At 37.6% G+C, this 15,586-nt stretch overlaps 1 pseudogene; it reads right to left on the bottom strand.

Annotated features, from left to right (window-relative positions):
• Positions 1 to 14,576, bottom strand: part of LOC149254642 (uncharacterized) — a 74,586-nt pseudogene extending 60,010 nt beyond the window's left edge.
• Positions 14,577 to 15,586: the final 1,010 nt, after the last annotated feature.

Genomic DNA, 15,586 nt, shown 5'->3' with positions numbered 1-15,586 from the left:
TCTCGAGTTTTTGCCCGCCGATATAAAAGCATTGTTCTTGAACGTTCCATCTCTCAACCAGCCACTCCAAGAACCTTACCTGAGCTCTCATACCGGGAATGGACCAGTATTTGTATAAACCACATCCTCTTAGGGCATCGAGGGAGGGTTGATGATTGATTGCAGCTTCATCAACCTCCTCATGCTCTCTTTCTCTCCAATCCAGCATGATAAGTGCCCTACACATGATTACACAAGCATTAAAATTAGTTTTGAGAAATTTCATTGGGTGGTTTGGGAGTTTGGGGTTTCAAAACCCGCGTTTTGCGGAGGACGCACCCCGCGTTTGGCACACAGTGCGCCGGGACGCAGGTGGCCTGAAGGCAACCTGCGTCCCCCGACCTTTTCCCTGTGTAGGAAAAAGTCGGGGGACGCAGGTCAGCCTTTAGGAAAGCTGCGTCCCCCGCAGGGCGGTTTCCAAAACCCAAAACCCCCTAAAAATCAAAAATGAAACTTGAAACAAAATTCTAAACGGATGAAATTGACAAGGAGGATGTTGTGAAATACCTGGAAGAGACAGCGTTCGATTCTAACGGTCAGATTTTCCGCAGCGACCACGGGAAGTTTCTTGTCAAAAGCTCCTTTTTCAACCTCAACAGTCAAACGGTAAAAATGACATGGTAAAAAGTCTTTTTATAGGTTTTTTGGATGAATTTGTTCATTTTTCACCATGAAAAGACGTTTTTCGATGAATTTTTGCCTATCTTAAACAGGTATGAGTAATGTGTCGCTTTTGTGCAGGACAAAGGGACTTAGAGGGAAAATTGTAATTTTTCACAAACAAAATATCAGAGTCATCTTTTAAGCCCTTTTCTGACTCCTAAAACATGAAAAGATTGCCGAGCGTTTCTTTTACACTCGTTAAAACGGAATTAAAAGACGGTCCCCTTATAGCTCTTTTCTGACCGTAAAATCAGGAAAAGATTGCCGTGTTTTTGTCGTTTCAAACTCGATATGGAAATAAAACGACGTGTCCTTGATCGCTTTTTACTTTTCAGGTCAATGACACTAACTATGAAAGTACTCCTTGGTCGCAAGATCAAGCGGTTCCCCCAGGTATTATTTTATACTTTTTCGGGCTTGAGGGACACAAATTTACGAAAAAGTTCAACTTGGAGTTTCCTTAAGTTTTTCAGACTCTCTAAAATTGAAAAACGCCGAGTTTCTCCTATACTGGGCTCGTTAAACATTTCACAGTAAAGGACCTGTTCAATTACAAACAGGAACGAACCACTCCTTCCTAGGGTTCGAATCAAAACTAGGTTGGACTCGTCCGAAGGATGGGCTTATAATCAAGCATATGTTATCCTCCTCAAGCTTGTTAAAAATAAAGAGGTACTTGCCAGAAATGGTGGGGGAAAAGAGAGAAGAATGAGCCTATTTGTTACCTTTTGTCTCAAAAGAAACTTTATTACCACTCTTGGACACGACACTTTTCATTCACCTGGGTTGGGAAATCTTTTACCTCACAGTCAATCAAACCACTTTTGAAAGTCTTTAACCGGGTTCCGGGGATTAACTTTGAGTTATTTAGCACCAAACCATCTGTCGTGTCGTTATGTGTTCAAGAGGTCTGCAAACAAAACTTTCATCTGCAAAATACTTGTCATCCATTTGACCATCCCTGAGTCAGTCCTTAAAGCAATATTTCTTCAACTTGAACAATGATTTCGTGTTGTGGGCTTGCCTGCAACGAGTCTCTTTCTATCGACATCAACACATTATCTAGAGAGATGACTTAGAAATCGTCAGTGCCTTGAAGTCTGCATGCATCAATGGCAGGTTTCTCGCCTTTGACGTCAGTTTACATCATTGACTTTCGATCGAAGGATTCCGTGAAATGTTCGACACCAACTCATTCATTCACATCTCATGGATTGTACTGGGTACTTTGAGAACCATTGAAATTACTGGTGGTCTCTCTCACGCTTGTTAACAGTTCACATCATCGACTGGTAATCAAGTGGTTTCTACCATGTTCGACATCGACTCATTTATTCGCATGGCTAGAATCGTACCAATTCGAGGAGTAGGAATGAAGACCCTGGGTCAAATCTTTACCGTCCAGGCTGCGAGGAGTTTTGTATTCATTATCTAAGTAGACTAATCATAAACAGATGGCTGCGCCCATACTGTGTCTACAAAAGTCTATGATTATGATGTACTACAAAATCATTTCTGTATCAGAGTAGTTTAGTCTGTTAGTTAAAGTTTTTATCTGAGTATGGGAATGCCTACCTCAGTGATGATATAATCTTATCCATGTATTTTGTGTTGAAAATTGCAGGTTCCAACCAGGTTCTCCACGAGATAATCCTCGAAATGATAAAGCGCTTCACCCTTCCTAGATAATACAAAACCCTAATCTATTCCAGGCTTCGCACTTTAGGGGGCAATCTGTTACACTAAAAAATGTCACCATGGCTATTTACAGTCAGTATGGCTCAATCAACAGTCATACTACCCTTTTTGAGCAAGTCTTAGGCCTCTGCTATTCATGTCAAAATCCAAGAAAGAGAGAAAGTCCTTATGAAATATGTTTATCTCTGGGTACGCAGGTTCTCTCAAGCCTTGCCTGCGGGTACGCACCTTTTGTTCACAAGGTCTGCGTCCAAGGACGCTCTGTATCTAAAGGGGCAGGTGCGTCCCTCTGAAAAGGTTAAAATGCATGAGTTTCATCTTCAAAAACTTACTTGTGGTCACTTCTAGAGCTTTCTAGAAGATTCTTGGATGAATATTGAGCGCCTCCAGATGGTTCATGCACTCCTATCAAAGAGGAACTTATCCCATCAATAAGGGAGTGATCCCATCCAAAGAGGGGACTATCCCATTGATGGTGGACCTGATTAACTTCCTCTTGAGCACTATAAAAAGAGGCATTGAGCCAGAAGGAAGAAGGTTGAAAGCTATAGATTTCTAAGGGTAAATGCTGCAGGAATTAGGACTCCCATTTAGAAGCTTGTGAGGAGAGATTGTCATCTTTACTTGTTCTATTTGGAAGTGGGTGAGCTTTGTCAAAGTAGAGGAAGACTCTTGTGGACCCTGGAAGGAGCTTGCACAACACCAAGGCTCAGGTTGTAATGGTTCCTTTTGATTACCTTTAATGCAAATTGGTCCATTCTTCTCAATAGCTTGTTGTTAATGGGTTATTTCATGTACTCCTTGGTCTATATGTTGAATATGCTTTGTTTTATGTTATAATCAGGTGCTATTTAATTGTTTGACTGTTGGTGATTGCAGGTTTTGGAGAACGGGAGGAGCTCATCCGGATCAACAAAGCTTGGACTTCTACAACAGCGTTTGGACAGAGGTAAGAACGAAACACCTTGATTTCTCATATCATAATGTATGTTTAGAGAAGGATAGCTCCAGTTTGTTTTGTTTGTCATTAGAATGTCTTAGACTTCTAGGAAGGTCAGCTGTGTCCGCACCCTTGACTGATTCCGTGTGACACACCTAATCTCTTGATCCAACCTATGGAAAGCAACATGCCAAACTTGAGGGGTACATCTGCTACCACAATATCCATCATCATGCTCTTCATGGGTAGCTGAGACAAGGTGATGGATAGGTCTTTGATGAATCCCAAACATTTCACTTTTCTAGAGTCAAAAGAAAACAGGTCATGATAAGGCTTGGTAATGTCAAGACCCAACTCATCCATGATAGCCTTGGGCATTAGATTATGGCTGGCTCCTGTGTCCAGAAGGCATTTGTGAAGTACTTTGTCATGGATAGTCAACGAGACATAGAATTATGGGGAGCTATCATCACAATTTTCAATCATTGGGCTAAGAATAACAGTTGGTTTGTTGTCTTGCAGATTTACATAGTCAATGGAGGCTTGGATGGCTTTAGGCTCAAGGGCCTCGAGGATAGATCTCTTGAAGGACTCATTCTTCACTAGTTCAATCAGAGATATAGGTATGCTTAGCTTCTTAATTTATGATTCAAAACTGAAAGGAGAAGGAGACTTGTCAAGGCCTCTTACCTCATGAGCTGGAGCTTTGAGGATGATGGGATCAACTGTCGGTCATTTCTGCTTATTACCTTGTTGTATTGCAGGGACAGTAGCTCTCTGAACAAGAGCTTCCTTGGCATTATTCATCTTTGACCTCAGATTATATCTGTGTTGATCATCAGTTTGCATAACAGCTCCACCATTCCACTTTTGGCTGATCTGGTCATTGAATAATGACTTTTCATAGGAAGCTAAGGTCAAAAAGGAGGCACTGCCTTTGTCTTCCAGACAATGGATCTCATCATCTTCTTCAAACTGCTCTTCTTCCATGACTACATTTTGGAAAGGGGTCTTCACCCTTTGGTCTTCATTGGCATCTTTGCTTATTTGCAGAATCTACAACTACTCATTAGCTCTTCTATATGGATTTGGATTTCTAGGACCAACGGTATTAGGAAGTCTTCCTTTCCTAGGGTGCTACTCAACCTTTAATTTGCAGATTTCAGTGGCAAATGTCTCTATCATCTTGGTCATTTTATCTATCTTGGGATCCGAAGATGATGAAGATTCGCCCCTTTGTCTCCTTCAATCAACATTCCCCTTGAGCTTCTCTACAACCATGATGTTTGATTCTACTTCCAAGGTTGCATCCTACATATCAGCCAATGTAGCACATCGTCTCTCCCTCAACAATAGACAGAAGTCAGAATCAAATTCACTGGCATAGGTGAGTTTAGCAGAGGTAGTGGTTGGTTTTACTTCAGCTGGTATCTTGTTGTACATGCGGTTAAACCTCTTATTAAAATCAAACAACAACTCACCATTTTCCATCTTTAAGTTCCCAAAATCAGTGTGGTAGTAGAGTAGATCCTTCTTATCCCCCAAATTCTTTAGGAATGCGTCATCTAAAGCCTCAATATATGCTATAGACCTTGGGGTCAGTTCTTTTAACCATTTTCTAGCCTCTCCATCTAGACTTTGGACAAAGACTCTCATCCATACATCATCTTCACTAATGTCTAGGTTATGAGCATAGCTATAGAATGATTCAAGATGTTCCTTAGCTGTAACACCTTCAGTCTTAGTGAACTTATGCATATACTTCTAATATTCTCCAGTAGGCATGGCATTCAAAGGAGTGGGTAGTACCGAAGGTCCATACCTAGCAGTTATGATTCTTTCCATTTTGGTAGGTGCTACCATAGCTGTGGTGGCTATAAGGGTATTGGAAGTTTGAATGACAGAGGGTTGAGGAGTGACTAATAAGACTAAAGGAGTATGATGGATAGGAGGAGAGGCTTCCTTTGGGCTTACAATGAAAGGAGAACCTAAAGAATAAGGAGCTCTATGAATCTTTGAGATTTTTTCTTCGCTACTAGTATTAGATGCTATACTCTCAACATGTATTTGTTCTATTACAAGATTTTCTTGAAGAGATATAGAATATTGTTTAGAGCTACCTGAACCTGATGCTCCTTTTTGCAATGCCTTTCTTTCTTTGATGATTTTTTCAAGGTCAAGTACTGGGTCAGCTTGTGGCTTCTAAGGATTTCTCCGAGTATGCCTCACAAAATGAGCCAGAACTATGGAGTGGAGTCGCCAAGAGGTTCGTCCTCCAGTAGAGTCGCCAGATAGATGACTACAACCCAAATAGTGTCCAGACTTTGTCTATCATCAAATTTGGATCTGTGTCATCCCCTAGGGAAGCTAAGCTTCAGTCTCCTCTCCCCAGCAGCGGCACCAATTATGTTAGCACTCCAGGAAACTCTCCTAGGTTGTAGCTTGGAGATGCCTGGAAACATATAAATCTTCAATATCATTCTCTGAACTATTGGAATGGATTAGGGTTTGGATCAAGTCAGATGATTGTTTCAACTCTGTTCTCACTCAAGACATGCATGAACACCCTCAGCTTGACAAGACTTTCGACCACTAATGCTCAATAGTTTATAGATTCAATGAATAGATGGAGAATCCTGACTATACCAACAGATACATACATAAACACATATGAATGGCTAGCTACATAAAGTAAATGAAGCTTACAAATCTAATTTATCAATGCAGAGATAAGATGACAGTTATCTGGCATTTGACACAGAAGAAAACATGAATAACCTATTCAAGTTCAATCTTAGAACAGAGGAGAAGATGGCGATGAACATGTAACAACAAAATAAGCTTATATTACTGGAATGAAGATGAGACGCTGGGAGGAATAGAGTATCCACAGTCTCTGAAAGTTGAACCCTTGATCCTTCAAACTTTCAACCATTTATAGGCTTTTTACAATGCTCTCGAACCCTCTGAGGCTCAAGATGTCTTAATCTATCACCTCTGTATTCTTAAATACTTGATGCCATAACTAGAAAAGCATGAGCTCATAGGTCTCTTTTTCTAACAACACAGTAACCAAATTCTGGTAATTTTTTCATGCTGTCAGGTGGCTCGCTCGTGCCAACGACGTTCCATGACCATTTGTGTTAGTTCGGCTGCATTGCGTTGTTGTTTTTCCCCTTTCGGCCATATATTCTATTATTTCAGTTCAACTGTCTGACCATCAAAAAACACTGACAGAGCCAAAAAATTTCCTCCCTGGGTGACTAGTGGGAAGTGGCATACAAGGTCGTTAGATCGATATGATCAGTGGACAGGATCATATCACAGAGGTAGAGGAATTGATATCGCATCGGCATATTTGAAAGAGAAAGGTGGTATTTCGAGCGAGATCACAAGAGGTAAGTGGTAATTCAGATTGGCACTCGATTCCACTCATCAAGTGACATGTAGCAGTGAGGAGGAGAGAGGAAACCACTTTTCGGGTGGTTAATCCTTGTGCACGTTGCTCACCCGAAATCGTTGTGAACTATCAGATATGATGGAGGAAGATCGACGGTTGAGGATCATTGTGCAAGTTGATTTGATCAGCTAAGCGACAATCGTCGGATCGAGTTCAGATCAATGGTCAAGATCTGATTGTTAATCGCAAAGGTGAAGGGTTGGCGGAGAGTGTGATGGAATTACGATATGCCGATTGGCAATTAAGTGATGCGCAATAGTTGTTGGATTGGAAAATGAAATGGATGACAGAGATCGATCTGATCGGAGATCAGAGAATGGAGAGCATAGTGGAAAAGAGATGAACCGAGAGCGGACCCACCAATATTTATGAGCATAGGTGTATAATTTTTGAAGTCCGACTTATGGCCAAAGTGGAGCAAGAGGAGACGTGGACCATCAGAGCTAAAACAAGGGACATTTCCATTAAAATAGCAACGTTGCACCTTAGGGCTAACATGACCCCATACATTTGTGAAACATGTTGCTCTATAAATCAAAGGATTAATGAGCACTCAACTGACATCAAGCATGGGAGGACCTAATCTTCAGCTTTGGCAGAACATGCAGATAAGACAAAACATCACATATGCATTGAGGAGGCACAGGTAATTGCGAAGATTTCTCACTTTCATCACTGGAAATTTAGGGAGGTCGTTGAAATTGAAAGGAGGCCTAGCAATCTTAATAGGGATGATGGCTGGAAAATAAACAACTATTGGATCCCTGCCCTTTCCTCTTAGCCTTTCTTTTTCCTTGTGATTGTTTTGGCCTCTTTGTTTCCCCTTTCTATTTTATTTTATTTTTTATTTTTGAGTTAATAGCTTTGTAATTATTTTTAGATTTCTACCCAAGGATTTAGTGTCTCATCTTTGGTCCCCTTTCCTTTGTTTTAGTTTTGTCCCTTTAATTGTTTTTCCTTCATTTATTTATTTTTACTTTCTACCTTTTGACTTTGGATGGAATTAGAATTTTATATATCTTTTGAGTTTTCTTTTATTAATCTTTTCAATTATAATATTTTTGTCCCTTTATCTTTAGTATTTTTTTTTTAACCATTTGTAATTTATCTTTTATAAATTATCCTATGCCTGGTTTTGAGGATTATGTAAAATCTCATTTTTATTCCTTAGTCTTTTTATGTTTTATTTAGTTATTATTTTATAGTTTTTTCCTTTCCCTTAATCTAGGTCAAGTATAATTTGTATATTAAAATAATATCTTAAATATATTTTTAGTATGTCCCATCATTAATCCTTAATCTTATATATTTTATTTATTAGTTTTTTCATATCCCTTAGTCTAAGTAAAACATAATATATATTAAAATAATATATTAAAATAATATCTTAAATATATTTTATTTGATTAATTATATATTACCATATTGATAATCCCTTACCCAATTTATGACCTAGTCAAATGTAGCCATTTCAATTTAGTGGTTGGAATGATTTGTCTCTCTATTTAACTTGCTATCATTCTTCATCTTGTCGTGACGATGAACCACACTGGCTCATTCGAAATGTGTCGACAAATGAATCTTTATGTGATTTTCACCAAAAAAAAAATCTCTGAAACTAGATATGAATCACAGAAGCCTAAATTCGATCAGCATAAAATTCATAATTATAATTATAATTATAATTAATTAATAATTAAACTAGCTCGGATCCATCTTAAATTTGGATCTACCAAGTGCTGAGATGGATCAAATATCTTCTCACTCTAAAAGAGGTTTGCATCTCTAGAGATTTAATAGCTCTTGACCCTTGGTAGATCCGAAGTTAAGATGGATCTAGGTTCTGCTATATAGGTAGATAGTGTAAGTGAAAGAATAACTATAGTCAAGAGGATTGCAAATAAGCAAATCCATGGCTAAAAACATACATGATCAAGTGTAGGGGAGTAAAGTCATGGAAAAAATGAGATCTAGGTTGGTTAACAATGTAAACTTTGAAACGGGAACTATAAACTCAAAACGGGAACTTTGGCCAAAAAACCCCGAAAAAACATCAAAAATAGTGCTAAAAACGAAAAGTTTGTATACTGGAACAATGGTTTTTTTTTTAGGGTCAATTTGAACATTTTTTGAAAATGGCAGTGAAAATGAAATTTTCGTGCAAAAAAACAGTTGTTTATGAGGAAAAAAAACACACTAATGTTTTTGGTAGAATAACATTTTTCTTTCCTAAGTATAAATTCAACATGTTTTAGTAATGACCATAAAGATAAAATAATGGGATCTGAAATACATTAAAATTCTATTAGTTTTCATCCATCTTGTTAAACATTTAATAACATCACACTAAAGATTGCTAAATTTCTAATTGTTTTCAACCATAACATTAAAGATACAAAAAAAATTGGAATTTTTTCAACCATAAAATTAAAAAACCATGACATTATGAACAAATTACATGACTAAATTAATCAAAATGTCATTATTTGTATATTGAATGAAACATACATTATATCTCTAATTTAATGTTGCATTGTAGATATTCTAAACAATAAAAATCATCATAATCAAGACATATAATCTAACAACATAAAAATGACTCATAACTTCTTATTTAACACCATATGGAAATCAAAATTTTTATTTCAAGATACGATGCAAACATCAGTTATATAAACTGTCTTAGACAATTATTCAAAATCACTCATATTTTCTTGCACACCATCAGAATTCACATCTTCAGATGAATGACTAGATGCAGATGAAGATGTTCCATATTCTTCTCTTTCATCAACTAGTGCCCCATCTAAGTCCACATGCATGCCCACCATTTCAGGTTTCAAAATTTTTCTAGATCTATGACTGGTTTCAGTGGACTCCCATCTCAACATTGTTCCTTCTAGTAACAACCTTTTCAGAATCTCTATCGTCTTGAAGCGAAGAGTTACTCTCTTTGTTAAATTGAATTCATAAACAAGTATGTCAACATCCACCAATTTTAAGAGGTCGATGCGGTGGCGATTTATATTTGTACCCTTTCTTTTTCTCTTTCCGGCATTTTTTTTGTCAACTAACATCTTGGGCTTATACACACCATTGAATGGGTGTATATTTGTGGCATACCAATGTACTTCAACACCTGTAACATCCTCATTTTCTGTAAAGACCTTTATAACCTTAGCAACCAAAAATGGATATCCATTTGGATCTCCATCTGCTAGCACTGCAATCATGCAACCCTCCTTAATATCTTGTATTGAACCCCTGTAAAGGTCTTCTATGGCTTCACGTTGTGCACAAGATCTTATGGAACCAATAAACATCTCTCTTTCCTCTGCTTGTGAAGAATTAATAATACCTTGAGGTTGTTGTTGTTCAACAATGTTTATTTCCTCATGTTCATTTGACACATTTTTTGGCCAAATAAATGGATTTTTCAAAGATATATCTTCATTTGTTGTTGTTGAAATGAGATCACTTTGATTATTGAAAATGACTCCTACCAAACTGAATCAACAATGTCAAGTACTCATATGTATATCTTATACATTTTTTAATTTCTTCTAGGCAATCAGAATAATTTGTATCTCTATTCTGTCTGCGTGCATTATGAACTTCACTAACTGATTTTAATAATGATATTTTTGATGAAAATATTGGATGATCTGGAATGAACTTCAAAAATTCCAAACCTGATGACGGTGCCCATTTTGCAGTAGTTGAATACTTCTTGCCCCATATTAGTGTTTTCCCATCAATTTTTTTGATACGAAATTGATGTTGGAAGCTAATTTCATTAAGTTTTTCAATGCATTTCTCCTCACCATGTGATCCCAGAATAAACCTTTGCATGTCAGCAGTTTCTTCCAACACATCAAAATTAGGCTCTAGCATGTATGATTTCTTAATACATTCAATTAATGATGGCAAGCTCCCAACTTCCTTCCTCCTCAATGTGACTAAAAAATGACTGAACATCTGATCAATATGGTCATGAGTGTGCCCAACAAGAAGGAAACCAACCTTTACCTTCTGAAAAATTCTCAACTCAACAAGCATGTTTAGATATCCAAAAACAACCTGATTTTTGTTTTCACGGAAAGTGTTGTCCAATTATAGATACAAAACTTCAGGAAGATTACCAGACCAATGAGAAAGCACATCATGAATTATGGTTATTGTCAGATTTGCATAATTATGAATATTTGGAGCTATGAAGTACACCCTTGGCAACATTTTCCCATTGAAGACCATACAACCGACCAAGTGATACTGAATAAAATTTTCCTCCTGTAAATTTTTTGGTGTGCGAACAAAATGTGGTAAAAGTGTTTTATTCTGGTCCATACCATCAATTATCAAACCCGATTATCATAACACTTCTTTCGATGCTTGTACAACATTTTCCTTTCACTTGTTTGTTGTTCGCAATGCTCCTGAAGTTCTTTGACAATTGAATCTACACAACATAAAAGAAAGCCATTAAGAAATACGTTTTCATAGTTGATGACTATACAATTTTAAAAGTTAAAGTTATGAATGCTTACCTCTTTCTGACCGTTCACATTTGTCCCTTTTTTATTTAAGAGAAGCACATGTACTGCAAATCCCCGTCCTTGTCTTCTTAGGAATATGGACATTGTTGAATTCTTTCTTCCATACCTTCACAAAATATTGATATGTAATAAATCGACCATGTCCCTCAACACCTTCTGCATATTTTTTTGTATAAGTTGTAGATTTCTCGTCTTGAAAAATTATCTGGAATATGCATTTTTTCTCTATTTGGCATACACTCTCCATGCTTTGAAAAGAAATCTTTCATCCATGACATTGCAGTATTTGATAATGGCACAAACTGTTGTTTATGACGTACTTCTGAATAAAATGTGGGATCCTTTTCCAAATTTTCTTGGATTCTCGAGAGATGAAAATTGCCCATCATATGAAACATTTTGAAAGCCTTTGTATAGATAAATAAAGACCCAATATGATAATCATAACATGACAATGTAGATTGCATCCACCCGACTAAATATGAATTTTGCATGCTTTTATTCATTGACAAATATCTCTTCCTTTTCTCTAATGCAAATTTGAAATCCATATGTTTCAAGCAATCTTTTTGAGAACATTCACTTCAAATGAGAGTGTTGATAGAACTTCTTCTTGTAAGATATTCTACTCTACCCCTTGTATAACATGAACATCTTGCATTGATACGAAAAGGTCTACTCCTACTCCTCGATACAATATTTCTTAGCAACATCTCCATCATTGGATCATCATTTGTATAAGCATTTTCATCATCATTATGAGGAATTCTATCCACACTATGATCAGCTGTGCTTTTCAAATACTGAATTGGAGGATATTCTTCATCTTCCCCTTCTTAAGTGCTACTGTCATAGTCCTTAGAATTGGGACTAAATGGAAAATTTGACTCGATTTTTACTGGATATTCTTCCTCGTGTGCATTGTCAGTGTTGCTCTCATAGTCCATAGAATTAGGACTACGTCGAAAATGTGACTGTTTACTTACTGAAAATGCTACATCCTATCCTTTGTCACTGCTACTCTCATAGTCCTTAGGATTAGGACAAAGTGCTTCATCATGCCCTTCATCACTGCTTCTCTCATAGTCCATAGGATTAGGACTAAGAGGATACTGTGACACTCCATTCTTTTGAAATTTTCCATCATGCTCTTCATCACTGATGCACTCATACTCCATAGGATTAGGACTAAGTGGACACCATGACACTCCATTCTTTTGAAATTCGTCATCATACTCTTCATCATTGTTGCTCTCATAGTCCATTGGATTAGGACTAAGAGGATACCGTGACACTCCATTCTTTTGAAATTTTTCATCATGCTCTTCATCACTGCTACTCTCATAGTCCATAGGATTAGGACTAAGTGGACATCGTGACACTTCATTCTTTTGAAATTCTTCATCATGTCCTTCATCATTGCTGCTTTCATAATCCATAGGACTAAGTGGACACTGTGACACTCTATTCAGTTGAAATTCTTTATTGTTGTTGTTTTCATAGTCCATAGGATTAGGACTAAGAGGACGTCATGACACTTCATTATTTTGAAAATTTTCATCATTGTTGCTCTCATAGTTCATAGTATTAGGACTAAGTGGACACCGTGACACTCCATTCTTTTGAAATTCGTCATCTTTCTCTTCATCACTATTGCTCTCATATTCTATAGGATTAGGACTAAGAGGACACCGTGACACTCCATTCTTTTGAAATTTTTCATCATGCTCTTCATCATTGCTGCTCTCATAGTCCTTATGATTAGGACAAAGTCGTCACCGTGACACTCTATTCTTTTGAAATTCATCATCATGCTCTTCATCACTATTGCTCTCATAGTCCATAGGATTAGGACTAAGTGGACACTGTGACACTCCATTCTTTTGAAATTCGTCATCATGTTCTTCATCACTGTTGCTCTCATATTCCATAGGATTAGGACTAAGTGGACATCGTGACACTCCATTCTTTTGAAATTCGTCATCATGCTCTTCATCACTGTTGCTCTCATAATCCTTAGGATTAGGACTAAGTGGAAATTGTAACTCTTTATTTATTTGAAATTCTTCATCCCCTCTTTCATCAATGATGTTGTCATAGTCCTTAGGGTTAGGACTAAGTGGAAGAAGTGACTTTTTATTCACAGTGGAAGAATTTTCGTTATATTCATCAATATGAATAGAGTTGTTATGCGACGAAGATGTTGATGCTTCACAAAGAGAAACTTCACTATCAGAAGAATCCATCCCTCTCAAATAGAAGAGGTTGGATGATACAAATGCAAACTCTCCTAATGATATTATATAGCTTAAAGAATAAAATTTTTCCTCCAAAAATTGTGTTTCATGTATTTCCCTCCATTATTATATTCTACAATTTATTGAAAATTTTTAAATAATTTTTTTTATGAAATAAATATTTAAATTTAAAATTGTAAACTAAATCTTTTACCTAAATTAATTTAATAGTTAAACTATATAATATTTACTAGACAATTGAATGTTTTTTTATTTATTTTTATAATACCTTCTAAACAAATTAATCCCACATTCACCGTGCTATAAAACAATTCCATAATATTCGTTTTATCATAGTTTCATATATTGCCATAACAAAATTAACATGTTAATTTAAAAAAAAACAAACAAACAAACAAATTAGTCCCACATTAACCGTGCGGTAAAACATTTCCATAATTTCACCTATATAATAAATTTCATTATCACTATTACTCACATCACATCAAGGTTTTCCGAGGTTTGTTTTGTGGAGAAGCTACATTGCACAACAACATATTCAACAGAGGATTCTCGAATTTGAGAGGTTAGTTAATTTTTCTGCTTTGCAAATTTTAAAATTAAATAAGTTTAATGAAGTTTAATTTTTATTTTTATTTTTAATTAAAAAAATTTGTGGGCCAAATTTACCCACTATGTTTGCAGTGGGCATGGTGGGCCCGGTAATTCTCACGGCGGCCAAACGGGCCCGTAGGTTAGGGGTAATGGGGTTGGCTATCTAGCACCTCACCCCACCTCGCAGCACAACAGCTCGTGGGGGTGGTGTGGTGATTCCCAAAATCGCCCCGCCACCCCCGTGGGTCGTTGGGCCGCCAGGGTGGGGCGGCGGCTGTCCACAGGCCTCCGTCCCACCCCGGCAGCCCAATGGCCCATGGGGGTGGCGAAGCGATTCTGTGAATTGCCCCACCACCCTCGTGGGCCATTGGGCTACCAGGGTGGGGCGGGGGTTGTCTGCAGCCATCCGCCCTACCCCGGCAGACCAACAGCTCGCAGGGTGGTGGGGCAGTTCCCGGAATCACCTCGCCATCCTTGTGGGTCATTGGGCCTCCAGGGTGGGGCGAAGGCTGTCTGCAACCCCCCACCCCACCCCGGTGACCCAACGGCCCGCTGGGGTGGCATGGCAATTCTAGCAACCCTTGCCCCACTCGGTAGCCCAACGGCCCACGGGGGTGGTGGGGAAATTCCCGGAATGTCTTTCGCTCTTTGAATTATGTTCTCCTTGAAGTCAATGTAGATGGCTAGTCTAGCAAAGGACGTCCTAAATCCAATGCAATTGGTAACCTGTTTCAATACAACCACAATCTTGCAAAACAAAATACTAGTGTTAATGGGAACTTGCCATATGATGGCAAAGTTGGATTTGTACTTCAATTTAGAACATATAAACCCTAACTAGGCCTAGGATATGTGCAATCCCAAAATAAAACTACAATTAATTGTAACTTTCCCTCCCTAGACAAGAATGCCCTCAAGCTATAACACAAAAATTGTTGTAATGCAAGAATAACTCAATGAAAAACATACCATGTTACCTCATGCTACAAGGAGAAACAATGAAACCCAACTTGGTGACCTCCAAGGGCTTAATTTTTTATTACTTGAATCAAAATTTTGACAGAGTTACAAAAAGATACCAGCTTCCAATTATGAGAATTGGTAGCCAAAGGGTTACATATACAGAGTTTTGGAAGAAAACCCCAATGTGAAAATTGAATGACAAGTGGAGAAGAGTTCAAAATCTCTATGAGGAAATCGATTCACAAGTGGATAGAGAACTAGTTGTAGGCAGAAATCAAATTATCCAAACTAGCCAATGTATCCACTTACTCAACCATGCGTATAACAACTAGAATGAAACTTAAGTATGACAGTGAAATAGCTCTATCATTTGTCCTATTGACTGGTGAAAACTCAACAAAATCTGACCTAGACT

Source organism: Pinus tabuliformis, chromosome 7 (assembly GCF_031772625.1).
Source record: "Pinus tabuliformis cultivar Carrire ecotype Pingquan chromosome 7, CPIR1, whole genome shotgun sequence".
NCBI lineage: Eukaryota > Viridiplantae > Streptophyta > Pinopsida > Pinales > Pinaceae > Pinus > Pinus tabuliformis.
The sequence above is the reverse complement of the archived record's forward strand: the minus strand, read 5'-3'. Positions and strand labels throughout refer to the sequence as shown.